This window comes from Wyeomyia smithii, chromosome 3 (assembly GCF_029784165.1).
Source record: "Wyeomyia smithii strain HCP4-BCI-WySm-NY-G18 chromosome 3, ASM2978416v1, whole genome shotgun sequence".
Lineage (NCBI taxonomy): Eukaryota > Metazoa > Arthropoda > Insecta > Diptera > Culicidae > Wyeomyia > Wyeomyia smithii.
In genome coordinates, this window is record NC_073696.1 from 147,097,929 (window position 1) to 147,109,727 (window position 11,799).

Genomic DNA, 11,799 nt, shown 5'->3' on the forward strand with positions numbered 1-11,799 from the left:
CTACGAATTATCAGAGTAATCGATAACACCTACTCTGTCAGGTAAATTTACAAACTTTTTATGTCCAGCTGAGACTAGGAAAGATACTGCACCCGATTTAAATAAATGTGACTTCCAGGTTTGTACAGTCGCCGTTCGATAACTGCAAGACTTTTAACTGCAACGCTTTCTAACTGCAAGACCGATAGCTGCAACAACTTTGCAGTTATCGGACCGCAATCCGTCAAATCTGATGTCAAAGTCATATTTGACATTGAAGTGACAGATCTCGCAGGGGGATTCTAAAAGCATTCGAAAATTAAAATTGTTGGATCTCTGTAAACATTTCATTATCTTTCGATTTCGTTTACTTGTTGTCTCTGCATTCTAGATGGGAGATAATAGATCTCCCCTATTAATCAATGAAGCAAAATCACCATGTTATGTGGTTTACTTTCCGTAATTATTATAAGGGTTTTCTCTTATAATACTATCCCTTGTGCATTGTTTGGCTAGCTTTCACTACTCAGTGTGGCAGTGCATAGTAGATCACAAACAATATTTTGTGACCATGCGTTTAATAGACCATTTTACGAACCGACAGGTGTCACGGATCCTGCTGACATTGATGTTGCTTTTACTTGTGTTATGTCAGTGGTTCCAAAGTTTCTTTAAAAATTTCATTCATGAATTGAGTTCAGAAACGTCTCGTAAAATAGTTTATGTAGTGATGAACTTTATTTTCGCCTACATATTGGTTATGTAAAGAAGTTATTAAAACGCAATAAATTATGATGCGGAAATATGAATACCTAATTGATTAATCGAAAAGCTTGCCTATTTTAGTTTGCTGCTATTTTTTGCCACTATTCCATAAAAAAAATACATTTCGACATCATTGAAAAAAACAATGGTAGTGACGGACCCTCCTCTAAATTTTGGCATGTGTCAAGTTTTGCAGTTATTGAACGGCATTCGATAACTGCAATGTAAACATGTTGCAGTTATCGAGCGATGACTGTACAACGAGAATTACCGATTGTGAATTCGAACATCTTACCACACATGAAACATCGGACTGTGCTGATGACGATCAACAGATAGATTTGATTGGAAATAAAGAATCAGATGATTTCCCTGCTCTGTCAGGTAAAGATTTGCACGGTTGAAGCTAGGCTGGATTCTACACCTCATTTCAATGTTGACAACTTTCAAGCGATGCTCTGCAATTACGAGACAGCGCAGTGAGTTTAATTGCGTTATCAGCATTTTGTACCAAAATGTGAGAGGATTGCGCACCAAAGTGGATGAGTTCTTTGTCGCTGTATCTGATGTCCAGTACGATGTCATAGTGCTGACTGAAACCTGACTTAATGAATGCTTCCACTCAGCGCAACTGTTTGGTGATGCCTATCACGTGTGCCGATGCGATCGAAGCCCACTCAGTACTGGAAAGAGTAGAGGTGGTGGTGTGTTGATAACAGTTGCTAATTGATTAGATTCGCAACCTTCTTCAGTACAAATATCTGATGCGCTTGAACAGCATTTAATCCGAATTGTCGGTTCACTTAGAACTATTTGCCTTGGCGTCGTTTATATCAGCCCCGATTGCGCATCGAATGTACTGCCCATAATTCAAAAATTGGCTAATATGCCATAGGCATCAAATCGAGAAAAACGCATTTGAAAGTTTTTTGTTGGTACAACATATTTTGACTGTTCATAACAACTTTTTTATTGAGTATATCACCCTTTATATATTCTGGAACCTTGCCGTTGAGTTGAAACAGAGAAATCTGCAGGAAAATTCCATCGCCACGTATTTTCAACGCAGTAACCGTTTTTTCAATTATAAACAAAAGGTCAGTTGACAAACCGGTGTGCAATTTGGCTAATATCCATACGATGTGAATTATATCGTGCTCGTTGGTGATGAAAATGGTTTTAAATTTCATAAAACAACACGGAAGCACAAGTGAAGATGAAAAGGACGACGAGACAATTGTTACGTGCAACAATATAACAATATAACGAAAATATTATTATTCATGGTAATCTCACAATCCACTCTCCTACTTTTTCTCAACAAATCCAAAATGAAAGCTGAATCATTTCTTTAATAATATTACTTCTAATCAAAGAGCTAAATATCATTTTTTTAAATGTAAAGATTTATGACAGAAGGAAACAGTCACACGTTTTGATGATTGGGTTTCGCTGCACAACAAATAAACTCTTGTAGCATCGAATATTCTTCGTGAAAAAGTCAAATTTGATGCAAGGGCTTTACGATTGCTTACTTGTCGCCAGTAACCAACAGGCTACAACACACTTTCGAGAGTGAGACGAAACACAGTACAGTAATAATACACTGGTTCGTGAACATGCCACAGGTAGGAACATATTGGATATTAGCCAACTTCTCAATTATTTTGGATATTAGCCAAAATTGTTTCACATTTGCTGCCTTCTCAAATGTATTTGTTGACAATCGGCTTCCGTAGGGACCTTGTTTAGGGTGTGTACCATTACGAGAAACTTTATTCTCGATTTTGGTAAAAATGGCATACTAGCCAATTTTTGAATAATGAGCAGTGTAGTCTAAAACAGTCAAACGGTTTGCACCCCAATGATATGCATATTATTATTGGAGATTATAATCAGCCAAACTGGTCCTGGATTAGATGTTCAAATGGTTATGCGTTTCCCGATCCCAGCTCATCGACATTCTCTCAAGCACACTTTCTGCTCTGCTCTCGTCGACAGATTTACTCTAGTGGACATGAAACAAATGAATACAATAGTTAACAGTAGAAATCGCACGTTGGATTTAGTATTTGTTAATGATGCAGCTAAAGATGCGTGTACACTATCTGAAGCCCCCGAGCTAATAATTGAGGCCGATTTGTTTCATCCCCCGCTACTGCTCAATTTGTGCATTAAACTTTCTACGTCGTATGATTCTAGTTTCAGAAGCAGCGAATTTAATTTCAGGGAAGCTGATTTTATTGCACTAAACCACTCGCTTCTTAATACGAATTGGACTGATGTTGATGATGTTGGCGACGTGGACTTAGCTGCTGACTTCTTAAGCGACACACTGAAGCAACTTTTTCGACAACTCGTACCCTTTTCTCGACCGCCCATAAAACCGCCTTGGTCCGACGCTAGACTCCGATTTTTAAAGCGCAAAAGATCTGCTGCCTTGAGAAAGTATACAATTAGGCGTAATCTTGTAACAAAGCTAGTTTTTACCCGAATTAGCAATGAATATAAAAACTCTTCCAGCTGGTCTCGAGGTACGATGCTGGCCTAACAAGCCAGTCGTCGTGTGTTCGAGTCCCGGCTTGGGAGAGACTGTTAGTGTCAGTAGGATCGTAGCGCTAGCCCCGCAATCGTCCTGTACATTTAACAGTCGGCTGCGAAGTCTGTGTATAGTAAAACAGAAGGTCGAATTCTGATTCGGAATGTAGCACCAAAGCTTTGCTTTGCTTTGCTTTATAAAACCTTCAAGCTCGTTATTCCGAATATTTGAATAGTACGCAGAATGCTCTGAAAAAGAAGCAAAAACGGTTTTGGTCATTTGTCAACGAGAAGCGAAATCAAAGTGGACTGCCATCTAATATGTTTCTGGAGGAACTGGTGTCTGCCAATACTCAAATCACCTGCTACTTGTTCGCGAGACATTTTGCAAGTTTTTTTTAGATCTACCGTAGCTTCATCATCAAAGCCTTCAACATCAAAGCCGGTCTTTTAAAGCCTAAAACGTCTAATAAGCCAGGCCCAGACGGGATACCATCAATGATACTTAAAAAATGTGCCGAAGTGTTATGCAAACCATTACACCAAATTTGCAATATGTCACTCGCACACAATAAATTCCCAGAATCCTGGAAAAAATCCAACATCTTCCCAGTTTATAAAAAAGACAAATGTAATATTACGAACTACCGCGGTATATCCTCTCTGTGTGCTGGGTCAAAATTATTGGAGATTCTTGTGACATCTTCCCAGTCTATAAAAAAAGATAAATGTAATATTACTAACTACCGCGGTATATCCTCTCTGTGTGCTGGGTCAAAACTATTGGAGATTCTTGTGAGTGAGCTTCTATTTATTAAAGTGAAATCACGACGGAGCAGCACGGCTCCTTTCCCAAACACTCGATTAACACGAACCTGGTCCAATTCAGCTCATTTCGCATTAGAAAGATTGAAGTGAATGCTCAATTCGACACAGTGTATACTGATCTTAAGGCTGCTTTTGACCGCATTGACCATAACATACTGTTACGAAAACTAAGCTGTTTCGGCGCTTCTGAAGATTTTATTAATGACTGACAAATCGCAGCCTCTCAGTGAAAATTGGTTCCACTGAATCTCATACCTTCTGCAATCAGTCTGGTGTCCCACAGGGAAGCAACTTAGGTCCATTACTTTTCATAATTTTTTGATTGATGTTTGTTTCGTAATTCCACCTGGATATAAACTACTATATGCGGACGATCTAAAAATATTCCTTGTTGTACGGTGTCAAGTGAACTGCAAGCAACTACAGACCCTTATTAACCGGTTTGCAGAATGGTGCCGTCTGAATAACCTGACCATAAGTGTTTCCAAAAGCTCAATTATAAGGTTCATTCGGCGTGAAACTCCAATCATGTATAGCTATGAAATCGATGGCACTCCTGTCGAAAGAGTTTATGTGGTTAAAGATCTGAGAGTGATACTGGATTCTAAGCTTTCCTTCCAAAATCATTACTCAAGCATTATTTCGAAAGTCATGCCCAAGGACATTTGTGGCCCGTACTGCTTGCGAGCCCTCTACTTCTCGTTAGTGCGCTCCATTCTTGATACTGCCACTGTGACAAACATATTTTTTTATAAACCATTCGGCAAGGGGGACGTGTAGGTAGGCTAAGGTACAGCGCTTGAGTTATTTATCCAATCGTTTTGTTGTCAAAGAATGAATTGTATATTTTTGATCAAGCATTCCAATGCACATACGATTTTTGCTGGAGAACCACGGACAAATTAAGAAAAACGTGTACTTTCCTAAATATTAATAATTTTTCGAGCTTAAATTCAAAATAACTCGAAAACCGGTGCCTTTAGAATGTTAACTACCAAGAGCTTTTAGATTCAAAATGACTCTCTGCATCTTTTAAAATCATCAGAATACAAATATTTTGAAGAATGTTTGAATTAGATTTTTTATAGAAAAATTAATCTACCATAAAAAAATTATGCATTTCTCCATCCTGGACTTTTTTTTAAAGTTGCGTATTAACGTCGTTTCTTTAAAAAAAATTTAAAAAAATCATTTTTGGTCAAAAAATTTTTTTTTGTACAGTGTATATTTTTTTATGATGCATTTTTAATTCCCTACAACTCATTCTCAGACAGTTTTTCTATACAACCAACGGTTTCTTGGCTACAATGCTTCGAATAAAACCTACGCCAAAAGGCATACGTCCTTTTAGAATGTGGGGAACTCATGGGTGTAAAAAATCTCTCCGTCTGTGAAAAATGCTCAGTTTGCTAAGCCGAATACGTGTGCAAAGTTTCATTCAAATCAAAAATGGTCGATATTCGACCATAGGTCATTTGGCGCGATCTTGCTCGTATAATAAACAAAAGTCGAGCTCCGAACCGGAATGTAGCACCAATGCTTTGCTTACTTTGTTTAGAATGGATTTCAGAACATTCTTACAAACATTCCTAGCACCAGAGTACTTCTTTTGGTCAAGCCGATGTAAGGATTTTTTTTGTTTAATTGTTATCATATCATATTTTGGTCTCATATCATGTAAACACGATTTGTTTCGTAACTTTTGCATTAACCATCGGATCAAACAGATGTTTGATGATGACCTAATAGCCTTCAAGCCATTCCAATTGCAGCCAAGGAAATCTAATCAATACATCCTTCGCAGAGATAATCCAAATGTATTTTTCAAGATTGTTTTTGTACACAACGCATAATACTACGATGATCTAGAATCTAAATCTGATCCTGGCACGTGTGAAATGTTTGCACAGTTTTTCGCGTCTGTGTTTGCTGATAATACCGCATCTGATCTCGACGCTGAGGCTGCTGCTGAGTCTGTTCCTGTCAATTTGGTTGACCTGGATTTATTCCACATCTCTGCAGACATGATAAAAGCTGCTGCAAAATAATTGAAACATTCGTACTCTGCAGGACCCGACGGAATCCCGGCAGTTATAATAAGTCGTTGTGTCGCTTTAGCCGAACCCTTACGCCATATTTACAACAAATCCTTTGATCAAGACAAGTTTCCCACAGTTTGGAAACATTCTTACATGTTGCATCAAAACTGTTCGAAATAATCGTGAATACGTTTATGCTCTTACGTACAAGGAGTTATATCTCTAGTGGCCAACACGGTTTAATGCCTGGCCGCTCAGTGAGTACGAACTCGCTTGACTTCACTTCGACTTATATATCGCACATGAAACAAAATGCTCAAACCGACGTAATCTATACAGATATGAAAGCAGCGTTTGATCGGATTGACCATAAAATATTATTAAAAAAAACTCACGGCTTGGTGCATCGCAGAGGTTTGTCGATTGGCTTAGTTCATACTTATGTTACAGAGTTCTACGAGTGCACATTTTTTTTCTTCATATATCGTTTATTTGATACGGCACAAATACAATTTAATGTTTAACGGCGCCAATTATATCTGATGACTTTGAATTTAAAAGCAAATTTTTTATCCTCGCTGCCGACTACGAGCTGAAATTAGGTCTATCTTAAAACTAGCATGTATTTTCAATCAGTGTTTTGTAGTTAAATGGTCGTCTGATGATCGTCGAATGGTCATGGAAATGCGGTAATCCTCTGGTCCTGGTGGTATTGTGCGGGCTTTAGTTGCGGGTTATGGTTCGTTGTTGTTGTTCGCTGGTGTTCAAGTGGCTATATGGTGTGTGCCGCTGAGCACGGAAGGCCTCGGGTTCTAAGGTCCTGGCGAATTCGTGTGGGGTTCAGTTGCTGATTCCAAAATCGAGGTCTACGACGTGTTCTTGCCGTTTTGTTGAATGTGGGTGGAAAGGAATAGGACTAGACTGAGGCATGGATGGATTTCAGCAAAATGTATACAAGGGACATGTAGGTCACGACTCGCCAACAACAGGAACAGGAACAGCTGGCCCTCTACCCTCGGCCCGGAGGGAAGCTATTAATTTAGACCTGGCGTCACGGTGGAGTACTCATTTACCCAGACTATAATCAAGCTTTCATTTTGACAACAGACGCTTCCGATTTTGCAATTGGTGCAGTTCTGTCACAAGGAGAATTAGGGAAAGACAAACCTATTCACTTTGCCTCTAGAACACTTTCAAAAACCGAAGAAGGGTATTCAGTACCAGAAAAAGAAATGCTTACCATTTTTTGGGCATAGCAAACGTTTAGAAACTATCTCTATGGATCGAAATTTCAAATCTTAACCGATCATCAGCCACTAACGTTCGCTTTATCTCCAAGAAACACGAACGCCAAGCTGAAGCGCTGGAAGGCATATTTGGAAGAGCACGACTACAAGATCGTGTACAAACCGGGGAAGACTAATATAGTTGCGGACGCACTCAACAGAATTGTTTGTTCAATGACGGGAACACAACACTCCACAGACACTAGTGATGACTTCTGTATCGTTTCCACAGAAGCACCGCTTAACGTATTCAAACACCAAGTGATTATTAAAGAAGGACCAGACCAAATAGCAACAGAAGAGCCATTTCCAGGCTTTACTAGGATTACAGTACAAATTAACGAAGTTAATGATTCTACTTTATTTCAGGCCCTGAAAACTCATTTCAATCCCACCAAGGTTAACGGATTGTTAACGTCTGAAAAAATAATGGGGAAAATCCAAGAAGTTTTCAAAGATAAATTTGGAAGCAGTAAGACGTTAAAAATTCGTTTCACCCAAAAGCTTTTACAGGACGTCAAAGAGGAAAATCTGCAATGGGACGTTATAAAAAACGAACATCTAAGAGCCCACAGAGGTGCAGATGAAAATAAACAACAAATTCTTAGGCAATTCTATTTTCCTAGAGTTCAGCCAAAGATCAGAGAATTTATCGCAACCTGTCGCATTTGCCACGAATGCAAATATGATAGGAACCCTATCCATTTCCCTCTCCAAAAGACTCCTATTCCAACTGGACCATTCCAAATCGCCCATATAGATATTCTTTTCTTAGAGAACCTGCGTTTTCTTACATATATTGATGAATTTTCAAAATTTGCTCAGATCAAATTAATTGAATCTCGAGCTGCTATAGACCTAACCCCAGCAATAAAAGATATCCTTCTCAAATATCAACCACCAAAAGTCTTAGTTATGGATAACGCAAAATCGTTCATGACGGGAGAACTTGTGCATTTTTACAATACTTATGAGATCGAACCGTACGTTACAGCTACCGGTCGCAGTGAGATGAATGGAATCGTTGAAAGGTTGCATTTTACACTGTTAGAAATATATCGGATTCAAAAAGCAGAAAATCCTGAGAAGTCCGTGATCGATCTCGTAAATATTTCTATCCATAAATATAATTCAACTATCCATTCATGCACCAGGTTTACACCATACGAAATAATCCTGCCATCAAACAAATCACAGACGATTGTTGAGACCGTTTTTAAAAATCTCGCCATTAAACAGAAAAAGGACTTATCGTTACATAATAAAAATATGACGGACGTTGCAATTGACGACAACATAGACGCCTTTGAAAAAACAAGACGAAGAGTCAAACACTGCAACAGATATAAACAAATTAAAATTGCGAAAGTCAACAAAAGTACTGTTACCACACCTGACGGAAGACGTATCCATAAAAACGATATAAAAATTAGAAAAGCCTAACTTTCTGTCTACCTTACAGACTATTACTCTTATTCATCAGCCAAACATCGGAAACTAGACAAGACGCAAAAATCGAACCACGGGATTTGCGACATCAGCCAATTCTAGTATTTCACCATGAAGAAGGACGACTCAGACTGGACTACAAATATTACATCCACCATTTCAATCTCACCATTATCAGAACGCAAATCAATAGCCTCCGAGACCAGTTTGAAAACATTAGTCCAAATCAGTTAACAGATTTTATAATAGAAAAATTTAATGAAGTAAAATTTGCCTTAAAGAGTATAGACCCAGTTAGGAGATATAAACGTTGTGACAGTTTAGGAACTTTTTGGAAATATTTAGCAGGTAGCCCAGATGCTAATGATTTGCAAATTATAAATTCATTTATGAATAATCTTATCATCAATAATAACAAACAAGTAAAAATCAACCGCGAAATCAATTTACAATTAAAGGAGGCTATGTTTCAAGCAAAAATAGCAATTCAATTGTTCAATGAAGGATCTATCGAAATTTATTGTACAAAAATTTTATTCCACCTTAACTACTTGTCTGAAAAACTCAACCAAATAATTGATACTATAATGTTAGCCAAATTGGGATTAGTTAACGAAAAAATTTTAAGTCCTAGAGAAATAGATATATTAATTACAGAATAAGCTAGAGAAAATATAACAGTTCACACTGCAGTAGAAGCCACCAACTTCGCGACGACAGTCGTAGCATCAAATAATATGAAGATCGCACTTATCATCAAGATTCCAAAGCTAGATCCCAGAACTTTCAGCAAAGTACGCTTGTTCCCAATCATACACGAAGATGAACAGTTACATACACTTCATCCATTTTACTTATCACATGATGATGAAACTTATCGAATTAATTCAATCGAACCAACTATATTTTCCGTACACGAAATTCAACCGGATAATTCAACATGTATACCCAAGTTGTTGAGAGGAGAGCCTGCGACTTGCAATTATACTTCGAACCCTGTCGAAGAGGAAATCGTTTTTCTCGACGAAACACACATACTAGTAAACACTATGAGAAATTTTACACTATCATCAACCTGTGGAGTTCCAAACAGAACTCTTTCAGGGTCATTTCTCATTTCTTTAATTAACTGCCGTTTATATATAAACGACGTTTTATATATTTCGAAGACTCGAACATTGCCAGGTAATCCAATCCAACTTCATTTAGACGGAGTTCATATCAAAAAGCAACGAGAGATACTTAATCTCAGTATGGAACACCTTCATAATCTTCAATTGGAGAATCGGAAGAAGTTGGAATTGCTCCGGTTAAATAGTACCAGTTTGCAGTTCCCTCATTGGAGTATCTTTGGAGGAATGGCAGTCACGCCATTTATAATCGGTTTCGTATTTTGCTTGAGTTTTCTCGTCCACAGAAACAAAACTCTTCGAATCAACTTCAGTAATTCAACTCAAGGCCACAATCCAACAATAGAGTCCGGAATGACGCAGCAGCTAGCCGACCTTCAACCCAGGTTCAGAACATTGACAACCCAAGACGTGATTCGGATGGAACCGAATCTTTAAGGGGGGACGAGTTAGCAACGAAGATTCATCCTGGAAAAAGGATGCACCAACACCACTCACCGTGCGAAGGCAACGAGACCACCGCCGAGCACCGATGACCTGAATACGACGCAACACATGTTGCCAGCGAGTAGACCGTCATTGGGCATCAGTGACCTAGTCACATCGCACCACATGCTGGCGATAGCATTCTGGGCGTTTACAAACATCGGGCGAACACGACAGCATGAAGTGAACTGTAGGTTTAGGGTAATATAATTTTGAGTAGAAATAAAGTAGCATTCGATATTTGACTATAGCAGTAGAAAGTCGTCTTTCCTTTGAGAGGTGTAGTATATTGTTAGAAAGGTCTATAACTGCGTTGAGTGCGTTTAGAATTTCAGTTCCAACAATTCCAAAGGAGAATGGGTGAAATTTATGTAACAAAAATGTACCTACATGGTTGATTTTTGCTGAGAAAAAATTTATATCGATAGCAGATGTGGCTTTAAATGTACCATTGGCACTGGTTATGTCGTTGGCACTGAAGTTGTATGGTCTGCTGCTTTTGTAAGCCCATGCAAGTTTCGGGTTAATTAGGTTTATATTTGCTCCTGTGTCGATTAAAAATGGAAATGTTCCTGTTGTCGTTTTTAAGTTGATGTAAGGTAAACTAGGCCTCACCAACTTGGGTTCCAATCTAAAAAATTCGCTGAAGTCGAAGGCATTTGGTCACTGTATGAAAAATGTTCCGCCTGCTCTTCGTATTCATTATGAAATTTACCATGCTGATGTTCGTCGTACTGTGAATATGGGTCGAACGCTTGAGCATTGTAATGCTCATAATCTGCGTAGGTTGGAAAAAGCCTTTTGTACCGAGTGTTATTTACCTGGATTATTGATTCTGTGCATCAAGTTAATTTTAGGTTTACTTAATTTAGTTGAAATTCATTCGCTTAACTTATCTCATTTAATCTTTGTTGAGCTTAAACTCTGTTTTAAGCATTAGGCAGGTATTTTTTCTCATTTCTCATGTACGTGTAAACACTTAACGTCAAAATATGTCATAAACAACATTTTTCAAACGGGTCGCAAATGTCAATCCGGACGTTACCGGATGAGATATTTACGAGGATGTGTTCGTGATGTTATGAACATCCATTCCCCCGATGATTATATGATCGGATTCCGCGAGATTTGATAACTCTTTCAATATTGAATATAGTCGAAAATACGTAGAAATCACTAATTTCGAAAACTTCTTAAGAGTTACTATAATTTTTAATATCGGAATTTTGGTGCAAAATATTGATCAGTTGCCATTTTTTTGACGCCTGGCACAACTTGTTTCTATAAATGGTTCCATTC

The 11,799-nt window shown here is 38.2% G+C and overlaps 1 pseudogene; it reads left to right on the plus strand.

Annotated features, from left to right (window-relative positions):
• Nucleotides 1-7,077: 7,077 nt before the first annotated feature.
• Nucleotides 7,078-10,452, plus strand: LOC129728667 (uncharacterized; annotated as a pseudogene).
• The last annotated feature ends 1,347 nt before the right edge of the window (nucleotides 10,453-11,799 follow it).